The sequence below is a fragment of the Balaenoptera acutorostrata genome, chromosome 5 (genome assembly GCF_949987535.1).
Source record: "Balaenoptera acutorostrata chromosome 5, mBalAcu1.1, whole genome shotgun sequence".
Taxonomy (NCBI): Eukaryota; Metazoa; Chordata; class Mammalia; order Artiodactyla; family Balaenopteridae; genus Balaenoptera; species Balaenoptera acutorostrata.
In genome coordinates this window covers 15,377,130-15,402,219 of record NC_080068.1, presented here as the reverse complement: position 1 = coordinate 15,402,219, position 25,090 = coordinate 15,377,130, and the positions used below count along the sequence as shown (strand labels likewise).

At 39.0% G+C, this 25,090-nt stretch overlaps 1 protein-coding gene across 1 annotated transcript in view; it reads right to left on the bottom strand.

Annotated features, from left to right (window-relative positions):
* BMPR1B (bone morphogenetic protein receptor type 1B) overlaps positions 1-16,905 on the bottom strand; it is a 439,992-nt gene extending 423,087 nt beyond the window's left edge. Inside the window, exon 1 of the mRNA XM_057547292.1 lies at positions 16,813-16,905. The gene's annotated coding sequence lies outside the window, so the exon portion shown is untranslated. The remainder of the gene's footprint in view (positions 1-16,812) is intronic.
* Positions 16,906-25,090: the final 8,185 nt, after the last annotated feature.

The window sequence follows — 25,090 nt, the reverse complement described above, 5'->3', positions numbered from 1 at the left end:
TAAAAACCCTAAGGCTCCTCACATATTCTCGAAGGGAAAATTTCCATAATTACAAGGAAATAAAGATTATATCCATACGAAGTAGGGAAGGCAATCAGTTGATCAACACTGACCAAGCATCTTTTATTGGTATATTCCATATTGTGAAATATGAGGAAAACAAAGAAACAGAAGACAGTTTTTGGTGAGGATACTAATTACACTAACAATTCAGGAAACTAGTAATTATAAATGGATACAGTGCAGAGCATTTAGAATGGAAGAAGGTACAAACAGAGTAAAGGAAGAAAATGAATCCAGTAAAATGGGATTAACAGAACCTCTTCTGAAAATGAATCAATTTTCCAAAGAAGGAAAAAGCGCAAGAATAGTATCAGTGTGAGAAATTCATATGTAAAGTGATAAATGTTGGGCATAAAGGTAATCAGATTATTGTTTTCATTTTCCAACTTCCAAGATGACGAGTCCATATGAAGGGGATTTGCCTTACTTGTTTCACACTTTCTCATTTTTGATTCAAGAGTTTTAGTATCATGAACTCTAATCCATTCACTATGGACAAAACATTTTCAGCATTACTTAAGAATGTCAACTTTTTCCTTATCTTGTTTCCCTTATCTCATAAGAGCAAACAATTCATGTAAAACAAACAACTCTATAGTTTTCAGTGGAGGCTTCCTGCTTTATGTCAACAGTAAATGCTCTAGGATGAATTTTTAGGGGCTTTGTTTTCTCAATTTTATTTTACTTAGGTTGGTAAGCATTAATTTTCCTCTTAGTATAGATTCTTGCAACACATACTGACATACTATAGGGAAAGTTGCACAGAAGCACATTAGGATTAAAAATTTGTTACGGATTATCTAAAATTACCACTTAAATCTTCACACATATAAAAATAATGGAGTTGACTGTTGTATGAAAATATAGTTCTTGGGACTTCCCTGGTGGCGCAGTGGTTAAGAATCCGCCTGCCAAGGCAGGTGACACAGGTTCGAGCCCTGGTCCAGGAAGATCCCACATGCCACAGAGCAACTAAGCCCGTGCACCACAACTACTGAGCCTGCGCTCTAGAGCCCACGAGCCACAACTACTGAGCCCGCGTGCCTAGAACCCGTGCTCCGCAACAAGAGAAGCCACCACAATGAGAAGCCTGTGCACCGCAACAAAGAGTAGCCTCTGCTCGCCGCAACTTAGAGAAAGCCCGCGTGCAGCAAAAGACCCAACGCAGCCAAAAATAATTAAATAAAAAGAAAAAAAAAAATCCTACCAGGCTTTAAAAAAAAAGAAAAGAAAATACAGTTCTTAAAAGTAACTAATCAACTTGAAAATAAGAATATATCAAGTTGCCTAGACATTTAAAGGAATCTGAACATTAAACCAATCCTGGAACAATATGAAAAAAGAATATTTTAGAAAGAGAATAGAATGGGCATTAACTTCTCATAGAAAGAACCAGGTTATCTGCACATCTAAACCTAGTTCAGTCCTTGCTTTTATATTAAAAATGGCTTTAAAAGAGAATACTTAGTATGGGGCATCACAGAAACAAAGGTAACCAATAAGGCACACAGAAATAATCTCTTATTAATTAGTGAAAAGTTATAATCACCAAAGCAAATTTATCATATTGATGGCATGCTCTGCATATTTTACCTTTAGTAAAATTAGCCACTATAATCTAATACAGTCAAACTGTAAACTGAATCTGGTTTCTGAACAAAACCATTTTCAACAACTGCCTTAAAGTTCTTAGAAAATAATTCAAAGAAAGTAGTACAACAGTATTGACTGCAGAGTTACTTCCTACTAACCAAAATTATTTACAACCCCCAAGTAAAAGGTTTATTTATAAAAGCATATAGAACGGTACACAGTAATAATTATATGATTTGTAACTATAAGTCGCTCATGTGAAGAATTATAAAACATTCAAGGTGATTAGGTTTGGAAAGGACTTAATTTGTGAACACTGTTTTGTCTCAGAAATTCCAAAAACCACCTGAAGGAAAAAAACAAAGACAAATCAGTTACGGTGCCTTGCTCTAAAGAAACTAATGCCATACTGTAATTATTAACCATGATAAGATTTGCCCATTTGGGTTACAGAATGATAGCATTTCAAGCCAGAAAGACCTTAGAAAATCGGTCAGTCTTTTATTTAAGTGATCAGTCTCAGTTTCCAAAACTAATTATGGCCTTACCTATCTCCCAGTCATGTGCTGTTTTCAACATACTACTTGCCTCTCCCCCCTTGAAAGAGAGAACAGATGTAAAATGCTAAAATAATAATAAATGTACTGAAACATTATTACTCTATCTCATCCATTACTGTGATGAGAAATTGCAAAACAAGAATTATTTGACCTGAGGAATGAGAACACAAAGAAGAACTGAACTATATGAGATTACTAAAGTTAAAGTAAAAAATAATCAACTAGCCCTTCCTTATTATATGGTTTCATAATAAAATTATGAAGGGTCATTCAATGATTTAAGTGGCAGGTAAAATTAAAACAAATAAAAGGAAATACCCTTGACATGCGTAACAAGCCTCCAGAATACACAAGGTCACAGAACAGAGGTCGCATTGTTAAATCCAGTAACATGATTTTACAATAATCTGGATCATTAGTGAAGCAAATATCTGATTATTTATGTTCAACATAAATATAATTTTCCATAATGGAAAAATTGTATTTTGGAATATAAAGAGTCACTAAGGAAGCTTTCTGTTCGTTACAAATTGTACCATAACTTAATGGTTTTGTGATATATGTATGCCTTTGGAAAATCAAATGGTGATTACTGGACTAGCAAAAATGTGCTGATTTAACATATATATAATATTTGTAATATCAAGTTTTTTAATTTACCATTTCACTTTTAATGCCTAAGTCCATTTTAAACTTTGATTTCCCCATAGCATTTTTTTCTCCATGTCAAATACACGTTTCATGTGGTTATTTTGGAAACTAAAGATTTCTTTAATTTAACAACTCTGCCTCAGCTAAGCTCCATGGCCACAGCCAACAGACCCCATTTCATTTAAACCTGCAAAAAATAAAGGTGTTATGCTTAAAATAAAGAAGAGGTTTTATGATTCCTTGAAAACCACTATAGTAATTTCATTTTCACTCTAACACATTCTGACTAATAAGAATAGAGAAAAAATATAGGTGATATCTCTATTACAGACGATGACCCAGAGTTTTTTACTGTATTTTTAGTAGATACCTTCTGGTCCATCCCAATAACTGAACTTTTGCCAAGCCCCCAAATCCAATGTTTACTATTAGGTATATGTTATGGTGTTTCCTTCAAAATAATTTTTTAAGTTTATTAATGTCATTTCAGATAAATTGATCAATTTTAAATGATTTTTCATCATTTGCATCTCTATATTCTAGATAGCAAACTGCCTGAGCTATTTGATTTCCAAAATCTACTAAAACATGTCACTACATTTAACCCATGTTAATGCCCTTCATGTCCCTCTCCCCTGCCATCTCCCCTGCCCTCACAAAAAAATGCACACATAAAAAAATGTGGATCAAATGGAAGTCAGTCTAAGTAAAAATGTGGTAACTTTTTACTTAAGTTTTAACTTAGCTCACAACACCTTCCACATTGCAATTACCTCTCTTACAGTTGTGCACAGGTCTCTTCCTTCCTTCAAGGGACTTTAGAAGCTCTTGGACCATATGGGCTTAGTTCTGCTCATCTTTGTATCATCAATAACTAACACAATGTCTGGCTCTAACAGCCCTCCATCATTTAAGCACCTATTGGAATCAGACACCTATCTTAGAATCCTGGACTAACAACTGCTGAACCTCACTATGTCTTTAGTTCCTTCATCTGTCAAATGGGGATGACAATCACCATCTTAACCATGATGGGCTTATTTAGCTCATTGGCTGGAACATAGTAAAGTCTCAAACACGGTAAACTCCTTTTTGCTTGCTTATATATAATTGCATTTCAACCATCAACATTAATGCTAAATTTCATCTTTCATCCACAGCCTTTCAAATTTCTCCAATTCAATGTTATAATTATTTCTTGGCAATTTGGCAAATTTGTGAGGTCTATATATGCTAACGCATAAGCTCACAGAAGAGTTTAGCAAACAATGGTAAGGGGGTGGGGGGCTAGCTTTGACTTTGTTCAGGGGTAATCATGTCTTGGCACAGCAAAAGCTGTGTGGAGCCTCAAGGGAGAAAGTAAATATAGTCCACCCTATTTTTTTTTAAAAAAGGCCTTGACAAGGTACTACCACGAAAGTTATTAAAAAGAACTGAGTCGTTATAGGATTAGATGAACTTTTAACTGGAGAAACAATGACTACAATTAAAAAAAAAAAAGCATTATTTTGGCAAGAAAACTATAAATAGGGAAGGTGCTAGAAGTGGTCTTATTTATAAATGATGTAGAAGAGGAAATGTAGATTAAATTTTCCAGGTCTGCGAAAGATACTGTTTTTCCAGTATGTGAGATGCCAAGTCAGTGGGAAAACCTACAAGATTTCCAAAACTTTATGAGTTACTAGGAGGAAAACATCAAATAAGACTGAAAGTGGAAAACTATAGGGTTATACATGTAGGGGAGGAAGTATACAGAGACTGAACTTCTTAGGGTAAATGGGCCTTAGTTACCATAAAAATGAGCATAGAAGTCACTGTGTTAATTGTTCCCATAGCCAACAAAGGTAACAATGGCACTGGTATCACTCAAGAACAAAAAACATGTTTCTCCCTCCTATTTAAAACCACAGTTCAGGAGCTTCCCTGGTGGCGCAGTGGTTGAGAGTCTGCCTGCCAATGCAGGGGACACGGGTTCGAGCCCTGGTCTGGGAAGATCCCACATGCCGCGGAGCAACTGGGCCCGTGAGCCACAACTACTGAGCCTGCGCGTCTGGAGCCTGTGCTCCGCAACAAGAGAGGCCGCGATAGTGAGAGGCCCGCGCACCGCGATGAAGAGTGGCCCCCACTCGCCGCAACTAGAGAAAGCCCTCGCACAGAAACGAAGACCCAACACAGCCAAAAAAATAATAAATAAATAAATAAATAAATAAATAAATTTATTAAAAAAAAAAAAGACATAGAGAACTAAGCAAATGCTGTTGTAACTTCAAATAGAATACACAAATATAAAGCTGAGAAGTTAAACAAACTGAAAAATTCTCATCAGTTCCAAAAAAGAGAGCACTGGTTTATATTGAGGAAAACTAAGATATTTGAAGGGTGTAATACTAAACCTTAAAAGTGGAATCACGGAACACCAGTCATGCCTTCCCTAACGTATTCCCTGATGGCATCACCTAAAGACAGAATAACAGACTGACTCAACCTGGCACTTCATAAACGTGCTCATCGACTTTTCATTTTGTCCTCCCCGTATTCCACCTGTTTATGCTCTGCATTTATTTTTTGATAGTGTATCATCTATGATTTTAAACATCTTTCCCCTTAGAGCAAGACTCAACCTATCTCTTTGACGCATATGGCATCAAGTTTATTCATAGTGCCTAAATATTTAGTAATTCCATGTGTAAGAAAGACATTATTCACAAACTAAAGATATAAAATATTATTGTTAAACTGCATTATACCTTCCAGGTTTAGGAGAGATGAGCCAAAAAAGGAATGTACAGTCTCATGGTAAGCCAGGCGGCATGCTAGCAAGTTATAAGAAAAATGTTTAAGAATGTACACCAACAGCTTTCAAACCACAATTATAAATGCATAAAATTTCAAATAAAATAGGAGCTAGAGAGTACTTGGTAAAAACCTAAACAAACATCTATAATTGCATTACATATCAAAGAAATGCATAAAGGAATGAAAACTGTCTAGATCCAAATAATATCTAACAATATGTTTTATATAATATGTGCCATTTTTAACTTTTTTAGCCACGAGAACCCATTTCTTTCAATGTTTACAACATGGACATTTCATAAAAATAGTATTTCTGAAATTATATAATTAAGTAATTTCATAAAACAGAAATGCATTTTTGCTATTATTATCATTCTATAATATTATTAAAGTATGTTAAGATTATGTCTACAGAATAGCAAGTCATAATTCCAGTTACGCTTAATCAAAACTCCAATCAGTCAGAGGATGGTAAAGCTAGGAAAGATCTTAAAAATATCCTAGAGGTTCAGGATCATAGAAATAAGCCTATTTTAACCCCCTCTAGCTCAGGAAAAGTAGTCAGAGGAAACAGTGTTTTCAAATCAAGTGCAAAAGTGAGAAAAAGTAAGGGGTGGATGGAGAGTGGGAAGGTGGAGAGTAAAAGAGAATACAAATGAGCATTCATATATTCACAGGCCTGAGGAGAAAAAGAGCTGCAACTCCAATGATTCAGACTGTGGCAGATACAGGCAAAGGTGTTTTTTTTTCATTAAGCTAAATATGTTTTCAGTATCTTTAACCTGCTAAGTAGGAAGCATTCAAGAAATAAAGGCATCAAGTCACGGTCCTGGTCCAAGCATATAATATATATCCCCACGCTGTGGATCACAAAGGAAAAATTTCACAGCTAAAAAACTTGAAAATTGAGTTTTTCTGAGCAATTTTCAAATTCTTCGTGGCTCTGCGAAATAACAATGTAAGAGAGAATGTAGAAAAAAGTAGTATAGAAAACGTATGCACAAAATCTTTGACGTGCCTGAAGCACAGATTGTTTCAAGGCAATATATTTACAAGAAGTTTTGGATTCTCTGCTATTTTTAGAAACAACAGTACCTGCTTTTATTAGTAAAAGGTGTCAAAACAAACTGTACAAAACATTTTTGGGAAGAAGTTAACTTACACATATGACATTTATCTCAGTCTTAACATACTCTACAGAATGCTAAAAATGATAAAATTTAGATAATTTTAAGTTATAGAATTAAGAATTTCTTACACCCTCTTTAGTTAACGAGGAAGCATACATTATTCCATAAATATGCATAATTATGGAGTAGGAAATGCCTAATTTGCCTACATAAATTGCAAGCGTTTGATGACTGAAGCAAGGAGTGAATCAGGTCCATTGAGAATTACTAAGAAAAACATAATCAAACATAAATGCCACAGAATACAAAGATCATTTTCCAAATTGGTTCCAGAAACAGCTCCTAGGTAAATTTCCATGAAAAGCTAATTTAATTCAATTAAACAGTATAGCATGGTTTTCTTCTTCAGAAAGAATTTAAATATTTTCATTTGCTACAGATGTTAAAGATAAGTGTTTTAAAGAATAATTGATTTAATCCTGAGAGAAAGATTCAAAACTGTTGCAGTATATTGAACGGAAAAAGACTTATGGAGCAGATAAATTTTAATTACAACAGCATCCATCATTTGTAAGGTACACAGAGTAAAACCTACAACAATTAGTATTTTTAAAGTCTTTACATTATGTACTGACATAAATGCAACATTGTTTCTCACTCAAAATTATAAAGTTACAGGACATGATAAAATACTCAGAGAATTTTTGTCCTCCATACTAGCATATTATTCGAATCCTACACCTCCAACATGCAATGGAGGAAACAAATTTATCATTTAAAAATTAAATAATAGTTAAATTTCTTCTGGAATAATTCAGGTTTCCCTGGATAACTTTTCCTAGTTAATCTCAACATTACATAAGTTCACTCACAGTCACTCAGGATGAGTAAGTAATGCCTTCAAAGCGGCCTGGTCACGGATTCCTGTGGGTCCATCTGGCTGCTGGCTAGAACACTGGAATGACTCATAAATGAAGCAACCTGAGGTCACCTACTTCAGGTCTCTTAAACAGAATAGCCAACTGCTTACCAGGTGGTTCCAATTTCCAAGAATACTTAAAATGAGAAACTCGTTCTAGATACACCATTTTATCTTCATATTGTCTCTGGCCACAGAATTGGGTAAGTAAGGAAGGAAAGCTCTTTTGAAATGTAGATTACCAATTATCTGAAGGCCAGAAGTCACTACATGTCTGGGATTGAGAATATTATATAAATAAAGTCAAATGAAAAAGAAAGGCAGGACACAAAACCATATTATATTATGGTCCCAATTTTGTACAGAAAAAAAAAAAACCCAAAATGTTAATAAGTTATTTCTGTGTGGTAGAAGAGAGTGATTTTAATTGCTACAGTTCTCTGTATTTCCCAAGTTCACTTCAAGGAATATGTATTCTTTATTAGAAAAATATAACAGTAAGTAGTTTTTCAAAAGACCTGGCTCAGTGAGCCCCAGAGACCCTGAGTATACTTACATCTATACAGGCAGGAAGTCTTTCCCTGGGTAATGAAGAAAAACATTCATTTTACCTTTAAAAAGAAAAAAGGGGAAGGACAGGGGGACAGGAACTGGGTTCCCACTCTATAATAGGTGTGACAGGTAGAGGAACAAGTCCTCTCTCGCTGGAGACAATAAACTGGTGAAATGTTTAGCCAGTTATTTGTATCAATTTTTCCAAAAGTGTGTTCTGAGGAACATTAGTCCAATGATATATGGAAGGAAAAATATCAATATAAGCCCCAAGGTCAAATACCCCTTTTGGGGATGGTCACAATGCACATTAGCATAATTAAAGCTCAGAAAAGGCTTCAGTTTAAAAATATCAGCAATTCCCAGATTTCTTTGATCATTTATTTACTTATCGAATGACTCTGTGGTGTTTACTATGTACCTGGCATTGCTCTAAACACTATACAAATGTTCACCATTATAATCCTCAAACAAACCTATGAAGTAATCACTATTACTGTCATTCCCAGCTTACAGATGATGAAGCTGAAACACAGAAGGTTCGGTCACAACCTATTCAGTGATAAAAAAGCAGTCAAACTCCAGAGTCTCCACAGTTCAGCAGTAGGCTACAGTGCCATCCATGGGATCCTTCTTAGGCTACACAACCTGACATTCCAAAAACCACTGTTCCGTGGAACAGATCATGAAAACAAGGCAATCAAGTAAAACATACTGTTATATGTAAACTGTGTATGGGAATTAGTCGGATAGCTCATACTGCTTCAAAACTCGAATTGCTCACTTAACATGTGATGAGACAGAATCAAGTTGCAATGGTGTTAGGCCTAAAAATTTCTAGAATTACTAAACAAGAGAAATTTGGTTAGATTGTTTTACCGCTCTGTGGTCACTGAATAAATCACAAACTTGATTTGTAAATATTATGTTTAGTTTTTTATTTCTTGTCCCCTTCCCAATCCTCAACCCAAGTAAGGACAAACATCTGCCTTTTTGTATCCATGCCTAGCACAGTGCATGGACCTAAACAGTGACTCTACAAATATGCACTGTGTTAATAAATGAATAAAAAAGTGAGTGAAACAACCAAATTACATATGTAGAAGGCTTACAGACTATCAAGTAAAAAATTTAAGCCAATAAACTGGTTGACAGAAAAGTATTTACATGACACGATGTAAGTTTTCTGTGCCATTGCTGCATGGATAGAAGCATATAATTCGGGGTGGAAAGCAGATGTCCAACAGAGTTAAGGGGAGCCAAATGCTCTTATCAGTCGAAGAAGGCTCCAAAAAGGAGGTGGCTTTCAGAAGCTGAATCAACAGAAAATGGGACCTTAACTGTTACAACTTCTGATAAACTGAAGAGGATTTGTTTACAAACAAACAATTTAATAGGGTATAGGTAGGAGTGTAAAAGAACCTGAAGGGTAGTGCAGTAAATCAGGGTAGTAAAAGCAGAGGAACTAACTCCAGAGATTACTGGACTCCTGAGGGAGAGACTGACATAGAGAAGGTTACCTGAAGAGGAGCAGTGACTTTCTGTGCAGAGACACAGGCAGTCCAAGCTGATCACGGAAGGAGCAAACTGAAGAAATCAATACTCTCTCTCTCCACCCTCCCTCTAATCTCCCGCTGGAGGTCTGCAGTGACCTAAACCATCTGGAAATCAGCGTGGTTCAGCCAGGTATCGTCCTGGGCAGAGAGCATAAAGTAGAAGGGCTGAGGGCAGATCTGGAGAGGCAAACAGAAGATATCTGACATAGAAGCCAATGGGTATAATGCATGAGGTTTTAGCAAAATAAAGTTAGACAGGAAGAGATGACAGAAGAGACTCTTAACTAACTGAAAAGGATCTAAAGAAACAATGAAAGAGAATTGCTAGATACATAAAAGCAAGGTAATGTCAGCTGTTTGTAAGTCCATTTGAGTAGAGCACTACACTTGTTAATAAGAGGAAGGATTTGGGGATAATCCCCCATTACGTGTACTATTAGGGCTAAATGTTTATTGGACAACAGCAGAACAGTAGCTTGCTTCCAGAAAAGAAACTGATGATAATTTAGTACCTTTTATAGATGGCTGTAAATTCTATTAGTTAGATAAAACTCACTGATTTCTATCAAGAGATTAATTTAGACAAAGGCACCATCATTACAGACTTCCTTGGAATCACTTCAGATTCGTAAATCAACAAATTAACTAGTGACAGATGTGTCTGTATTTGTTTAAGTCCATATCTACGTAACTCCTATAAAAATGACTAAAATGTTTATCTCAAGACAGCCAGGCAAGAAATGTTACAAAGAGATATACTACATTGTATCTCTTTTCCTTTAGCCAATAAGTACATGCAACCTGCAGAAAAATCATTTCCAAACTTGCTACTTATTATCTTCTAAAGTGGAAGGCACATGCAGCCATATACTTGTTGAAAGGAAAAATAAAGTCAGCGGAATCAAAACTATGGGTCTCAGACTGTATCCAACAGCGTTCCACAAATATTTACTAAATGCTTACTATACAGCAGCTACTTTGGAAAGGGCTGGGATGCGATGGGTGAGATCCAGTTCTGAACTGTGGACTTTACAGTTAAGTCTTTCAAGAAGAAGCATGCAAAGTTTTCAAAGCTGAGGGGTAGAAAAATATGACACTCAAACACAATTAGAGGAATTCTGACTTGCTCCCTTTCCTCTGTAACCAGAACACAAACTTTATGTACAATGAAGTGCAGAGATGTTAGCTGGAAGACCCAAGCACCCCCAGGTAGTTCAAAGGTCACTCTGAGCCCTAAAGAACCTTCTCACAGCACTTCCCAAATCACCCTGCAGCCTCCGAGTCAAGACGCTTGCTTGCAGCCCAGGAGATATTTGCAGGAAGGTAAAGAGGTGACATCTGGGAACTGTAAGATGTCAAGGTCTGCAATTTATAAGTAAAAGCTCAAAAAGAGTCATGCACCACAATGTTCACTGCAGCTCTATTTACAATAGCCAGGACATGGAAGCAACCTAAGTGTCCATCAACAGATGAATGGATAAAGAAGATGTGGCACATGTATACAATGGAATATTACTCAGCCATAAAGAGAAACGAAATTGAGTTATCTGTAGAGAGGTGGATGGACCTAGAGTCTGTCCTACAGAGTGAAGTAAGTAAGAAAGAGAAAAACAAATACGTACGCTAACACATATATATGGAATCCAAAAAAAAAAATGGTTCTGAAGAATCTAGGGGCAGGATAGGAATAAAGACGCAGACGTAGACAATGGACTAGAGGACATGGGGAGGGGGAAGGGTAAGCTGGGACGAAGTGAGAGAGTGGCATGGACATATATACACTACCAAATGTAAAATAGACAGCTAGTGGGAAGCAGCTGCATAACACAGGGAGATCAGCTCAGTGCTTTGCAACCACCTAGAGGGGTGGGATAGGGAGGGTGGGAGGGAGATGCAAGAGGGAGGACATATGGGGATATATGTATATGTATAACTGATTCACTTTGTTATAGAGCAGAAACTAACACAACATTGTAAAGCAATTATACTCCAATAAGGATGTTAAAAAATAAGAAAAAAATAAAAGTAAAAGCAACCACTGAACCAGTGGACTGCTGCAATATAGATCAACTGCAGGGGGGCGCAGCGGGGACCACACACCATGACTCGTGACTCAGCCCAGTGACTCTTACTCAGAGATAAGAGCAATGTCTGATCAGTCTCTGAGGGTTCCACCCTTGGCCAAACCACCAAACTCCGCTAGATCCTTCTCACAGCTTCCCACATCATCTTCAGACATTCTTGCTCACACTACAGACAGACATGCTAAGTCACATTTGCTCACTTCTGTTTAAAATCCCCCAGGGGGACTTCCCCAGTGGTGCAGTGCTTGAGAATCCGCCTGCCAATGCAGGGGACACGGGTTCGAGCCCTGGTCTGGGAAGATCCCACATGCCGCGGAGCAACTAAGCCCGTGAGCCACAACTACTGAAGCCAGCGAGCCTAGAGCCCGTGCTCCACAACAAGAGAAGCCACTGCAATGAGAAGCCTGCGCACCGCAACGAAGAGTAGCCCCCACTCGCCACAACTAGAGAAAAGCCTGTGCGTAGCAACGAAGACCCAACGCAGCCAAAAACTAAAATTAAATTTAAAAAATAAACAATATAAAAAAAATTTTTTTTAATCCTCCAGGGTGGTTCAATAAAATGTACTTTGAATAAAATGCATACCTTTTAACATGGGCCTGGCAATCTGTCTGACCTCATTTCTACCATTTCCCCTAACTGCCAGTGTGCCCAGCTTACTGCTGCTTTAGAGACACCCTTAATGATCCCTGTGCCAGAAGTTCTCCCAGATCTTCGCTGGGCTGGCTCTTTCTTGTTCAGCAACATCCTTAGAGAGGCCTTCCTTGGCCACCTCATATAAAGTAACCCCAGTCATTTGCCGTCATACCACCCTGTCTTAGTTTCCTAATGGCAATTTCCATTATTGGAAATGATCTTACTCATGTGCTTGTTTATAGTTCATTGTGTTTCCACTCTCTAGAATGAGAGTTCAGTGGCAACAAAGATCTTGTGCCTCTCATGGCTGCAATGTCCCAAAGTATATAATAACGCCAGCAGAGAGCAGGCACTCAAACATTTAAGTAAAGATGAATGTAATTAAGATAACTGGCATGTAAGTAGATGTTCTAAAACTCATGAAAACGGGTTATTGCCTGATGTGAATCATGCATTACCTTTTTTATCTTAATACTACAGATGAGCTTTAAAACTACTCAGAAGTAACATAAAATGTCCTTGTTCCCAAATCTTCACTTCTCTCTCCAGATTCTACCCCTAAAAAGTTTTAGTTTTCCTTAATTTTAATTATTAAAGTGTGAGTGACTCTGAAATCTATGTTTCTAGCCCTGGCCCCTCCCTCCCCCTGAATTCTGGCCTGCCTCTATATATTATAACACCTCTACTTCAATTTCTGTCATCACATCAAATCTGTCACATGGAAACCTGAAATTAGTATCTCTCAGGCAAAAGCAATTTCTCCTTCCATCCTTAACACTTTTATCAACTATCCTCCAGATACCCAGATTTAAAAGCTAGAAATTATCTTGATTATGAAATTCAAGACCTGGAAGGGAGATTGGAAAACATCAAGTGAAGTGGTCTTCAAGCTTTTTTTAAACTACGTTAGCCCTTTTTCAAACAAAAGCTCACAGGGAAGTCTGACATGTAAAAGAGATGAATCTACAGTTGTTCTGGGAGTTAAACTGGTAGTCTCTGAAGAAAAACTTCAGAAAGAGCTCTTAACCTGGTCCAAACGTCGTTTTTCCCTCCCCACCCCTCTTCAACGTACACACTGAAAGTTACAGAGGAAACCACTGAAGTCCAAAGAGCTTAAATCTTCTTCGCAGGTAGAACTATCAGTCTGCCCAAGATGACAGTTAGCAAGCAGAACAGCGCTTAACACATAAAAGCACTTAGAAGGCAATGTTCTCAACGACAAATATTACCTCCATGCATATGTATAACAAGAGTTATTGCAGATTGATACATTTCATGCATGACTTTTACTGGCTGGCCTGAGAAGGGATTTTCGGAGTTGAAACAATTGTTTCCTTCTAATAATACATTCATCCACTTCTAGTGGAAGCAAGCAAACATGAGTCCAGTAAAAAGGACTGTGGCACGGTGAATACAACATAAGGTCTCAGCTGTATAGCCTATGTGGCTTCATTGTCTAGTTTTGAGCATGGTTTTCAAATTCTTTGGTCCTCATCTGCTTCATCGTTCATATTGTGTGATGAGATGCTTTCTGCGACTCTCTCAACCCTCAGTCTATGCGCCACTATGATACCATACTAAAGTATTTCCCTTGAGCTACTGCATCTACAAAGGGTTAGAATCCCAAGTTAGAAACAAATTGGAAGAGAGCAAATCATCCTTCGAGGATTTGCTGAGTGTCACATAGCATGTAACGTGCCAGGCATCTGAAATGCAGATGAGATAAGAAAAGGACACTATCCCACCTCAATGAGAAAACAGCCAGAGGAAGAGCCAAGCAAGTGATTACACGGCAGAGAGGTGAACACTGAGGGAGGCGTGCACAGAAGCTGGAGAGGCAGAGATGAGGTGGCTTACGGAAATTAGGAAAGGCTTTGCTGGGTTGGAGTAGATGACAATCGACTTTAGATTTAAATGATAAACATGAGTTGAGCGCTGAGGAAAAGTAAAGGGTGCTACATGTACCCCTAAAAAATCACATTTTAGATTGCCTTATACTTTTAAATAATACAATTAGCATTTACTGTAACAAAAATAATTTATCAGGCCATCTCACACAGTTCTCAACGTTGATGAAGAAAAAAATTAAGTCAATAGCCTTTTAATAAAGATTATTTAACGACTGGAACATTCTGAAGGGCATATATGAACATACCATGAGTAGACGCAGCGCGTCACTCAGGGACAAAAATCTAACAGGGAATTTCAGACACCCCTGCCCAGGCTAAATGCTATGCAGCACCTGGCAGACAAGGTGGCAAAGCCCCTATAAAGAGTGATGATTCACTAACATGACATAAACCAAGATTTTAACTCACCAAAAACTAACATTTTGATTGAAAATCACAAATCAGTGCCATTAAAATGCATCAGCAGACCCCAGCACATGAGTAATGAGATCATATCAACTCATATCTTGTGACCAAAAGGAAAAGGTGCTTTTCTAAATGGTAATTCAGATTGGACAAATAACACACTGTATCAAGTTTTATAGCCCTAGGCCATATTTTGCTAAAAACAACGGTACGTTATGCATGACTGAAGAAAACAGTGAAAATCAGAGCAATTAATTTCCCAGCTATGTTTCCCATAAAAAAAACCATCGCTGCTATGATTTGCTTACAGCACACAACCTTTTTTTTGCATTGTACAGTGATCTAAGTGTGTAATCACTTGCATATTTCACTAAGATGTAATATCCTTCAAAACATCCTTAGAGTGAAAGTTTTCCAAAGAAATTATTGATCTCTGGAATGTCCCGTGTTTTAAAATTACTGACAAATCCTTTCCTATTTTCTTTGCAGTTAGAAATAATTCTTCTTGATCACCAGAGTGTAAAGAGGTATAAGAGTACAAAGACTGCGTATTTTCTTAAAGACAAGTGTCCCAGTTGACACAAGACATTTCCCACGATTTTCCCAAAACAATAATTAGGAGAGCTGTCACTAGGATCCCTAAAATATGTATGTAAGAAAACAGTTATTACTTGGCATCAGTTTAGGATAGCAAGAAATTTCCTTAAGTGCTCCTTCAAATTATTTTCAAATACTTTTCAGTTAACTCGTCTCACTACTGGTGGAGCCTTTTCTGTTTCTTTCCAGAATCCAGGAATCTTTTCTCAGGTGTATCTGCTTCACTGCAAATATGTTTGGTACATTCACTTTATATGTCAGGGGCAGCAAGCAGCTCTCTTCTGCTTTCTTTCACTGGCACTTTTGTGGCTGGCTCAGTCACTGACCTCACCTTGGTGGAAAGGTGACTAAGAAAAGAGCAATTCCTAATAACTCAAGGAAACCAGTGTTCCCATGTCTGTGGAGAATGGAGAACACGAAGGACCCAGGATCCAGCTGCAGTGGTGCAGCTCAAAAGGAACAAGGCACCGCACTGAACAACTTCCACAGGATCTTCTCTCAAGTCGAAAATCCTAACACCGCAAGGAACCGACAGAAATACGGAGCCCTGCCAGAAACGGGGACGAGTAGATTGATGGGTGCAGAGAGCGAGAGACAGTGAGACAAGGAGCAGAAAGTCAGCCTCTAAATGAGAGAGACACCGAAAGTGTGTGCTCTCGGGGTGGAAGATAAGGAGACCGGGAAGGGGGGGACACATTGAGACAAGAGACAGAAAAGGAGGTGGGAAGAGAGAGAAACGGGGGGAGGGGGGAGGGAGAGAGACAGAAATAAAGGGAGGATGGGAGGAAGAAGGCAGAGAAACACCGTGAACGTGAGACAGACACAGAACAACAGACTGAAGAACAGAAGCACCAGCGGCAGAGTCGAGCCGGGTCCGAGGCGCCGGGACCAGCCCGCTGCGCACCTTCCCCGCCGCGAGGCTGGGTCTCGGGAGGCGTCCGGGGCAGGTGGCTCCGCACGGAGCTGGGGGCCCAGCGGGTCCTGCCTCGGCCCGCGAAGTCCCCCCCCCCCGACTCCGGGGCTGCCCTCCGCCTGCTCCCAGGTCGCGACTCCCCGCCTCGGCGCGTCCCTCCTTCCCCAACTCCGGAGCACGTGTCCCGCCCGCGGCCGCCTCTGCCCCCCGCTTCTCTGCCGGCGCGGGCACGAGGTCCGGGGGTCCCGGCAGATCCGCCAGCGCACAAAGCCCGGGCAGCCGCCGCCCCACGGCCGTGCGGCTCGCTCTCCTCCCACCAGCACGCCCGCCGGGCCCCGCGCCCGGCTGCCGCCCGGCCCGCGCCGCCCTCCCGCCTTCCCGCTCCCGCCGGCTCGGCCGCCCCCCGCACGCCAGGACGGCGCCCGCGCGCCCTCCCGCGCGCCTTACCCGCCTCTGCGCCCCGGCGCCGGTGTCCTCGGCGCCGCGGTCCCGGGTGCCCCGCCCGCGCCCGCTGCCGGCGCCCCGCAGGCCCGCGCCCGCGTTCGGCCCCGCCGTCAACTTCTGGCCGCCGTGGCTGCTCGGCCGCCGCCGCCGCCGGACTTTTTTTTTCTTCTCGCTCCTCGGCTGCCTCTGGAATTTTTTTTTTTTTTCACTTGCCCTCTCCAGCTCCCACTAGTGATTGGAGCCTGAGAGCCAAGTACTTAGCGGAGGGATTACACTTCTCGACGCGCTTGGAGCTGCCCCAGAGCCGCCGCCCGTGTTTGGAAGGGTGAGCGGACCTGGGGAGCCCGGGGCCGCCCACCCTTCCGCTGCCCGGCGTCCCCTGCATCGAGGGGGACCCTCCCAGCTCAGTCTGCCTCTCAGAGCCTCACCTCGATTTCAATCACAGATGCTTTCTCGGTCATGCGTTAAGAAGGGGTTTCCAAAAAAACTAGGTTTGAGGAACAAAAATTCGTGGGATTACTGTACCTCGAGAGCCGGAAGGGGCTCCCAAAGATGATCTAGCGCAGGAGACGGAAACTCTTCAGGGCCCCTGACACTTGTGAGAAGTTGATAAGACGTTAACGCACCTCGTAAAAAATACATGCCAAATTATGCCTGCAGTTCTGCACGAGGAGTGCAGGAACCCTGAAACACAGGTGGGCCTGCTAGGGAAAAGAAATATTTCCTTTCTTCAAATATTTTGAAATTGTCAAAAAAAAAAAAAAAAACACCTCCCATTTGTATTTGATGAAATTTTACAATTAGCGTGTTTATTTTGAAAAAGTATGTACTGTCTTTGTGGTTTCCTTGCTAAATCTTTAAGCGTTGAAATATTTTCTGCGGAGGTAAATATAAATCAAGCTAGTCCACAGTCTTTCAGAAAACTTGGGGAGAATAGTTAACTTTTTAAAATCAGATATTTTGCCAACTGTATCTCCCAGGGAGACATGTAATAACTTCCAATTTTTTTTTCCTCCCAATGTCTTTCAGCAGCCTATCCTCCAGAATTAATTTCCTCCTTTTGTAAAATTTTTCCATCTTCCAAATATATTGATAAACTCTCTCTAGTCACCATCAAGTGTGTGATTCAAATAATTTAATACAATTCCACTCTGATGCAGTTTTCCAATTTTTTCACATCTATTTCTATTGTCTAATTCTTAGCCTACCATTTTCTTTCAACTCCTCCCTTTTCTTAAATTATTCCTATTAAATGATTTTATGTTAAACATTAAATACAATCCTTTGAACGTATAAGAAATTCAATTGTGTATAAATGTACTTTATGCAACTCCCACTCAGGAGCAGGTGGTGCTCCAGGCATTTATTGATGAGTCTGTGAAATTTGGGCACATTTTTCCTCAAAGACATGTCAGGGTCCCCACAAAACTCTATTTGCCCCATAACAAATCATGATATTATCTGAACCACGATAGCATCAGGACTAACCTGCATTCTGGTTTCTGGTGCCAGACTGGAAGAGGAAAGTTCTGTTTAACATAAGAGTAGAAATTTTCCAAAATAGGTAGCGTTTGTCATTGGCATCCTCTCACCTCTCTTATTCAACCTTCATTCTAATCCTTAGCACCAGTAATCAATTATCTCACTCTCCCCAGAATCCCAAGGTAGAATCCACACATTTCACCCTTACCACCAAATTCTCTCTGCTCCTAAATTACCTCCCTCATTGTTCTCAAATTTCCTACCATCTCCATCTTCTGACATTAACTAGGTTTAAAGAGGAGATCAAGCTGATTGAATTGATCCCCTCTACTGTGTGAATTCCTGGTAACTTTTATTTGACAAATGTATCTTTTCCTCTTAGAGTTTCAATCCTCACAAATTACAGTGAAATAAATGAGACATTCAAAAAGTTTTGGAGCAGAGAGTGTGTGGGTTGCCCATATCTTTTCAGAAGCTGTACTAAGAATTGGCTTAACTCTACTCAGCGAATATCCTTCTAAGCATCTACTGGACATAAGACTAATCCAGAGAGTACAGGCATCTCTGGGTAGGGAAGACAGAGATTAAATGAGATATTTTTAAAAATTCCAAATCAGAGGAATAAAGAAATTTCTATAGGTTTTCATTAAAAAAAAAAAAAAGCACTCTGGGTGAGAGAGAATCAGAGAGGAAGTCAAGGAAACTCTTTGAGGTACACCTTAGAAGGTAGCATTTCAATAGGCAGGGATGAGGAATCTGGGGTACAAGCCATTCAACAATCTACTTTTACTGAGTACCTATGGCATGCCATGCACTGGTGTTTCAGATTTAAATTCTGTCCATCCTTTCTTGAAACCCTTGAGACATATATTTTTTAAAGATTAGAATATTATAGGAGAAATACAGTCATCAGTACATGAATGGACATCTATTGGAGCACAGAAAAAGGAACTATCCTGCCTGGGAATGGCAGGAAAAAACTGCATGGAATAGTCCCATTTTATCAGGGTCCTGAAAGATCTTTAGAGACCAGAGAGCCGTTAGAAAGAGAATAAGCATTCTAAGTAGAGGGAACAAAATAAAAAAGCATAGTGCATTTAGGGAGCAACTGGTAGCTCAGTGCTTCTACCCAAGTTATGAGGAGAAGGTACAGCAGATACATCTCAGGCTAAGCAGTGTTCAGGCATGACCTTGTCAGATAGGCCAATGAAATAGACGTTTCCTTGCTAGGTGATAAGGAAACATTGGAGATTTTTAAACCAAGGAATTCAATGGTGGATTAGGACTTTCAGAAGATCATTTAGAAGTACCTAGAGGAGGGAGGAGATATGGGAACGTGTGTATATCTGTAGCTGATTCACTTTGTTATAAAGCAGAAACTAACACACCATTGTGAAGCAATTATACTTCAATAAAGATGTTAAAAAAAAAAGAAGTACCTAGAGAGGGAGAAATGGAAGCACAGGACCAACTAGGAGTCTGTCGTGTAAAGAGTAAAGATTTGAACCAAGAGAGTGACGTGTCTACGGAGATCACTAGCAGACTTGGAAAGCACTCGAGATAGAGCTGTAGAAGCACATTCCTTGGCCTCACAGCCTGGGATGGTGGTGCTTTTAAAGGCAATAGGGATCCCTGAGGGAGAAGTATTGAGGAGAAGAGGAGGGAAAGGCTCAGTGTGGTGGGATGACAAATCTGAGCAAAAGCACAATTTCTCTTTTCGTCCAGTTGTTAAAAGTAAATCGTCTACAAGTTCCAAGGATCTCAGGAGAGGACACCAAGGCAGTAAAAGCCAGAGCTCTCATGGGATTCGCAGGCTTATTTCCCACTGAGGAAGACATTTACGCAGCTCCCCCGGAATCAAACTATTTGGGGAATGTACATGCAGCTATAAGTAGGACAGACCTGAGAAAGTGATTATAGGTGAGCTTGCTTCTCTGCTTTCAGCTTCCCCTTTCTGCAACTGTTTCCTCTTCATCGCTATCCTTACTCTCAACATCTTTCCCTTTTCCACCTCCCACTCTTCCAAAACTATAAAGGACCTGACCACCATTATTATTTTATCGTAAGTCAAGGCATACTATGGTAAGTAACATTCTAGAGTGTGTGCTTTTAAGTTATTTCTCTCTAGATATGGCATAAAATATTCTCTCTTTTGAGATATCCTAGGAATCAGGTGAAAGAAAAATTTCAGGAGAAGAAAAATCTTTCTCTTTCCCCGTGATTCATACTGCCGTGGTTGTCTTAGAACCCACTGCTAATGCATTGACCCTACATACACAAAGTAAGAGATTAAGCCTCTCAACTGGTATTAAAATCCTTGCTTGTTAATATAAGAATGTATAAGTATTGGCAAAATGTGTACTTCTATAATAGAAGCCAAATTTATTAATTACCCTGTGCTAGGCACACTACTAAGTACTTCATACATATGAATGTATTGAGGTCTCATAACAAGGTAGGTACTATTTTCTTCCCAATTTCACAGATGAGGAAATTGAGGCACAGAGAAGTTAGATAACATGCTCAAGGCCATGCTACCAAGTGCAAGAGGCAGGATATGAACCCAGGCAGTGTGGTCACAGCACCTCAGGCTTATTCAGTGTACGGAACTACTCTGCAGCAGTGAGAACATTTTTAAGTATCCAATGAACAGATACTAGGCAAAAATACCTAAAGATTTTGAATGTAAGACAATATGTGAGCCAGATCCTAGAAAGTATGGAAAAACAAAGTACTTGAGTCCCTTATATTTTATTAAACAGTTTCCTAAGTGTCTTAGAAAGCTAGCACCTGGGTTAAAAGCTGGTGATGCCAGAAACATGGGAAGCAATAGGGTCTGTGGCTTTTGAAATGTCCCTCTCTGGATCAGTATTTAATGCCTTTGACTAGGCCCTCTGACAAGTTGTATACTTCCTGAGGATCCCTTTCCTGTCTTTTATCACTCTCCACAACCATATTTTTTTTTTTTAACACAACTACTTTTGCTAGCTAGATATGAGTGAGTTGAGCACAGTCAGAACTTTTCACATCGTATAGCAGATTGCATCATAAGGTGGTGAGATTCCCATCACAGGGATTCAAGCAGAGGTAGAGATGGAATATTATGCAAGAGGTTCCCACAGTGGGCGGGAAGGCAGACCAAAAATCTCTAAGACCCCTTTCTATTGATACTTTCTGAGTCTGTATTTAACATAGGGTGAATAATTTAAACTATTAACACGAATACAACATAAATATGATATATATAATTCATATAAATATTAATGTTCATAGTATTAAAATGGCTATTAAATAACTTTAATATTAATATGAATGAATATGTTGATAACTCTGATGCATGTCAGTGATAATCTCACAATTAAAATATACAAATTGATTCCATAGTTGTATCCTGAAACTTCTACTCTATTTTCTGCTGTTCTCATTTGATTTTATTTAAAACAGCTGTGATTGCATACAGGAAAAAATAACAAATTCTAGTTCTGTAACTAGAACTAAATTAATTTTGTCCAATATGTAAGCTCAAGAAAAATAGAATTCCTCAATTGAAACAGAAATAAGCCATGAAAAAAAAATCTGAAGTAGAAATGCTAAAATGATTTTACTTTCTTTTGCTGTCAACATTGTTCCAATTTTTCTTAATAAAAGCAGTTATAATATCTACCTATTTTTATGCTGCCAAATTATCCAGGGCCTGATGTAAATTAATCCCTTTGAAATCGGATTTGAATACAATGTCATTTCATTTCAATTTTTTAGACTTTCCAGAGCCCAAGCATTTTTTTTTCTGAACTGCCCTGACCCATACACCTACATAATTCCTAAAACTGGAAAATTAGGAAAAAATTCTGCAATGAAACTTATAAAAATTCTTACATCTGTTTCTTTGGAGTCTCATGTTCCTGATGACTTTCTCCTTCTAAAGTGATTTGCCAACCTTGGAACTTCCCAGTGTTTTCCTGACTCACAGTATATTTACAGTGTGTGTCTCAGGAAGAAATACACAGCAATTATTTCCTTCTGTACTAGAAAAAAAAAGAAAAGTTAGGGAACAAAAACATGAAGAGCAAATCTTCAATTAAACTACCTGAAAAGAAAGGGATTTGACTCATTAAATAAAAGCCTATTTTTTTCCATCATATATTCTTCAATGAATAGAACTGTTTTAAGCTAATGGAGAAAAGAAGTTGAACCTCCGTTCCATAAATTCAGAGCTTTGTGCCTTATATAAATTCATAAAAACTTAACACTGCGTTAATGTCAGAACAATATTGAATATAACTGCATGAACTAAAAGGTGACATTTTAGGAAGTTCTTATTGCCATTCCTAATGATAAGAATATCCTACGCTTTGAAATGACATACTGTGAAGACATTCATACTGGAGCACTGAAAGCTATACAGGTTTCTATACCACAAAATAAAATACCTAGATTGATTATCTCCAGGGCATACTGCAGCATAAAGCCACATAGCCTTCCTTGGCAATCTTCAACAAATCCTGGAGGTTTCACACTGCTATTAATGGAAAGAAAAATGACAGAACTGAAGTCTAAGGAGGAAAGGACCAAAGAAAAAACAAGTCCTCCAAGTAACAAAAAATAGCAGGAATGAGGAAGCAAAAGATCAAGGAGGAAATGTGAAGAAATTACATTCTAAAATATCTGTCCTTTCTGGCAGAATTCTGTTTTAACACACAGATAGGATTTGTGATTTTGTCAAGTAGCACTATTCATTAAGTTGAGCTAGATATTTACATAGTAAATCAGAACACATGAAATGCTGAAGATCTAATTATAACTCACCTGCTTACAAAAATGGTGGGGTTCTCGTTTGCCTACAAAATAAGTCCATGCATCCCAATAGGACCTTTAGGACTCATCACAATCTGACCTCAGCATCCCATTCCAGCCACATCTCCTGCCAAACATGCCAGCCCCATGGACTGCTTGCCAAATATCTTCACACCTCCCACCATTTCTCCTGGCTAGTATACCATCTGGCCCCTGACCACTATCCCTTCCTCATCTGAGGTTCACCTTCTAGACCTTAGTCAAATATCTTTCCTTTCATAAAACACGTCTTCATTTCCCCAGGCATATTAGTCACATCGTCTCATACTTCTGCATTACCACTCCCATACATTTTATACCTCTTTATATTTTTAGCACAGAGCACAGTGTCTAATACATAATAGGTGTTCCATATATCTCTGCTGTTAAAGGAAGACAAAACTATAAAACTTCACGATTATGTTAGACTCATGAGGCCAGATTTTAGAACCATCTGTAGATTTCCAACTGTATCAGCCACTCAAAGGTCTTTGAAACAACAATCAACATCCCACACACGGGTTGTATGGGCAGCAGTATATATGGGGTTTTGTTAGGGATTTATAAAAACAAAAAAATTAAAAAGAGGAAAAATTTAAGAGAAGGAAAAAAACACACAAGTTTATTTACTGTAAGGTCAGGGCAAGCAATGGCCTAGCACAAAAAATGGGCAGACCAACCTGCAATTTGGGTTGGGTGTGGGATGAGGAGAGCCCAGACGATGGAAGTTCAGTCTGGCATGGGAGTGACTGTCTCAGGGGCAAAATTTCTTCATTCCTTGCTCAGGGATTCAAAGACTATTATCTTAGCCCAATCAGGGTGCTAAAACAAAAATACTACAGACTGAGTGGCTTAAACAACACATTTATTTCTCACAGTTCTGGAGGCTGGGAGTCTGAGACCATGGTGTTAGCAAGGCTGAGATCTGGTAAGGGCTCTCTTCCAGTTTGCAGATAACTGCCTTCTCCTTGTACTCTTATATGGCAGAATACGAAAGCTCTTGTCCCTTCATCCACCTCATAAAGGCACTAATCCCATTCATGAAGGCTTCACTCTCCTGACCTAATTACCTCCCAAAGGCCCAATCTCTTAATACCATTAAAGGTTAGGATTCAACATCTGAATTCTGGGAGGACACAGACATTCAGTCCATAACAACTATTATCTCTAAATGTTAGAAAACAGCCAGCAAATCATCATACTGCTGAGAATGTTATCAGATTTTCAAAGCATTCATATCTGAACACAGAGTGTTTCAAGATGTTTTCTGATACAAATGAAAGCTCCTTCAGGACACAAACATGCAGTCAGTAACCTAGCACATATTCAGGGTTTGTTGAATATGTGAGGAATGAATGAACATAACATGACAATGTACAATTTCCTAGTGTTTACTGTTTCACGCACCAAGCACTCTTACGGAAGAAAAAGAACAGACTGATTCCTCTCTCACACACACACTCCTATTATAGGTCAAATAAACTGAAATTTAGGGGTGAGCTGGAATAACAGCAGCAGTAATAATATGGTATAAATAATAGTACATAAATTATGTACCAGGTACTATAGCATTTACTTTACCTCATTTAATCATGGATACTATTAATACCATCGTTTTACAGATGAAGAAAGTGAGGTTTTGAGCAATTAACTTGCTAGTATGCCTTGGAGTGGGTATTTAAGCCAGGTTTTTTAGGATGAAGAGTTCACATTCTTAACCAGAACACCCGCTACCCCAGATCTTCTGAATCCTGCCACATGCTAGAAGTTAAAAGTGCAAGCTGATGCGTGGATTGACTAAAATATAATACTTTTTTTTTCCATATGAGGATTAGGAGCTTTATTTTTATTTTTTAATAGCTTTTTATTGGAGTATAATTGCTTCACAATACTGTGTTAGTTTCTGTTGTACAGCAAAGTGAATCAGCCATGTGCATACATATATCCCCATATCCCCTCCCTCTTG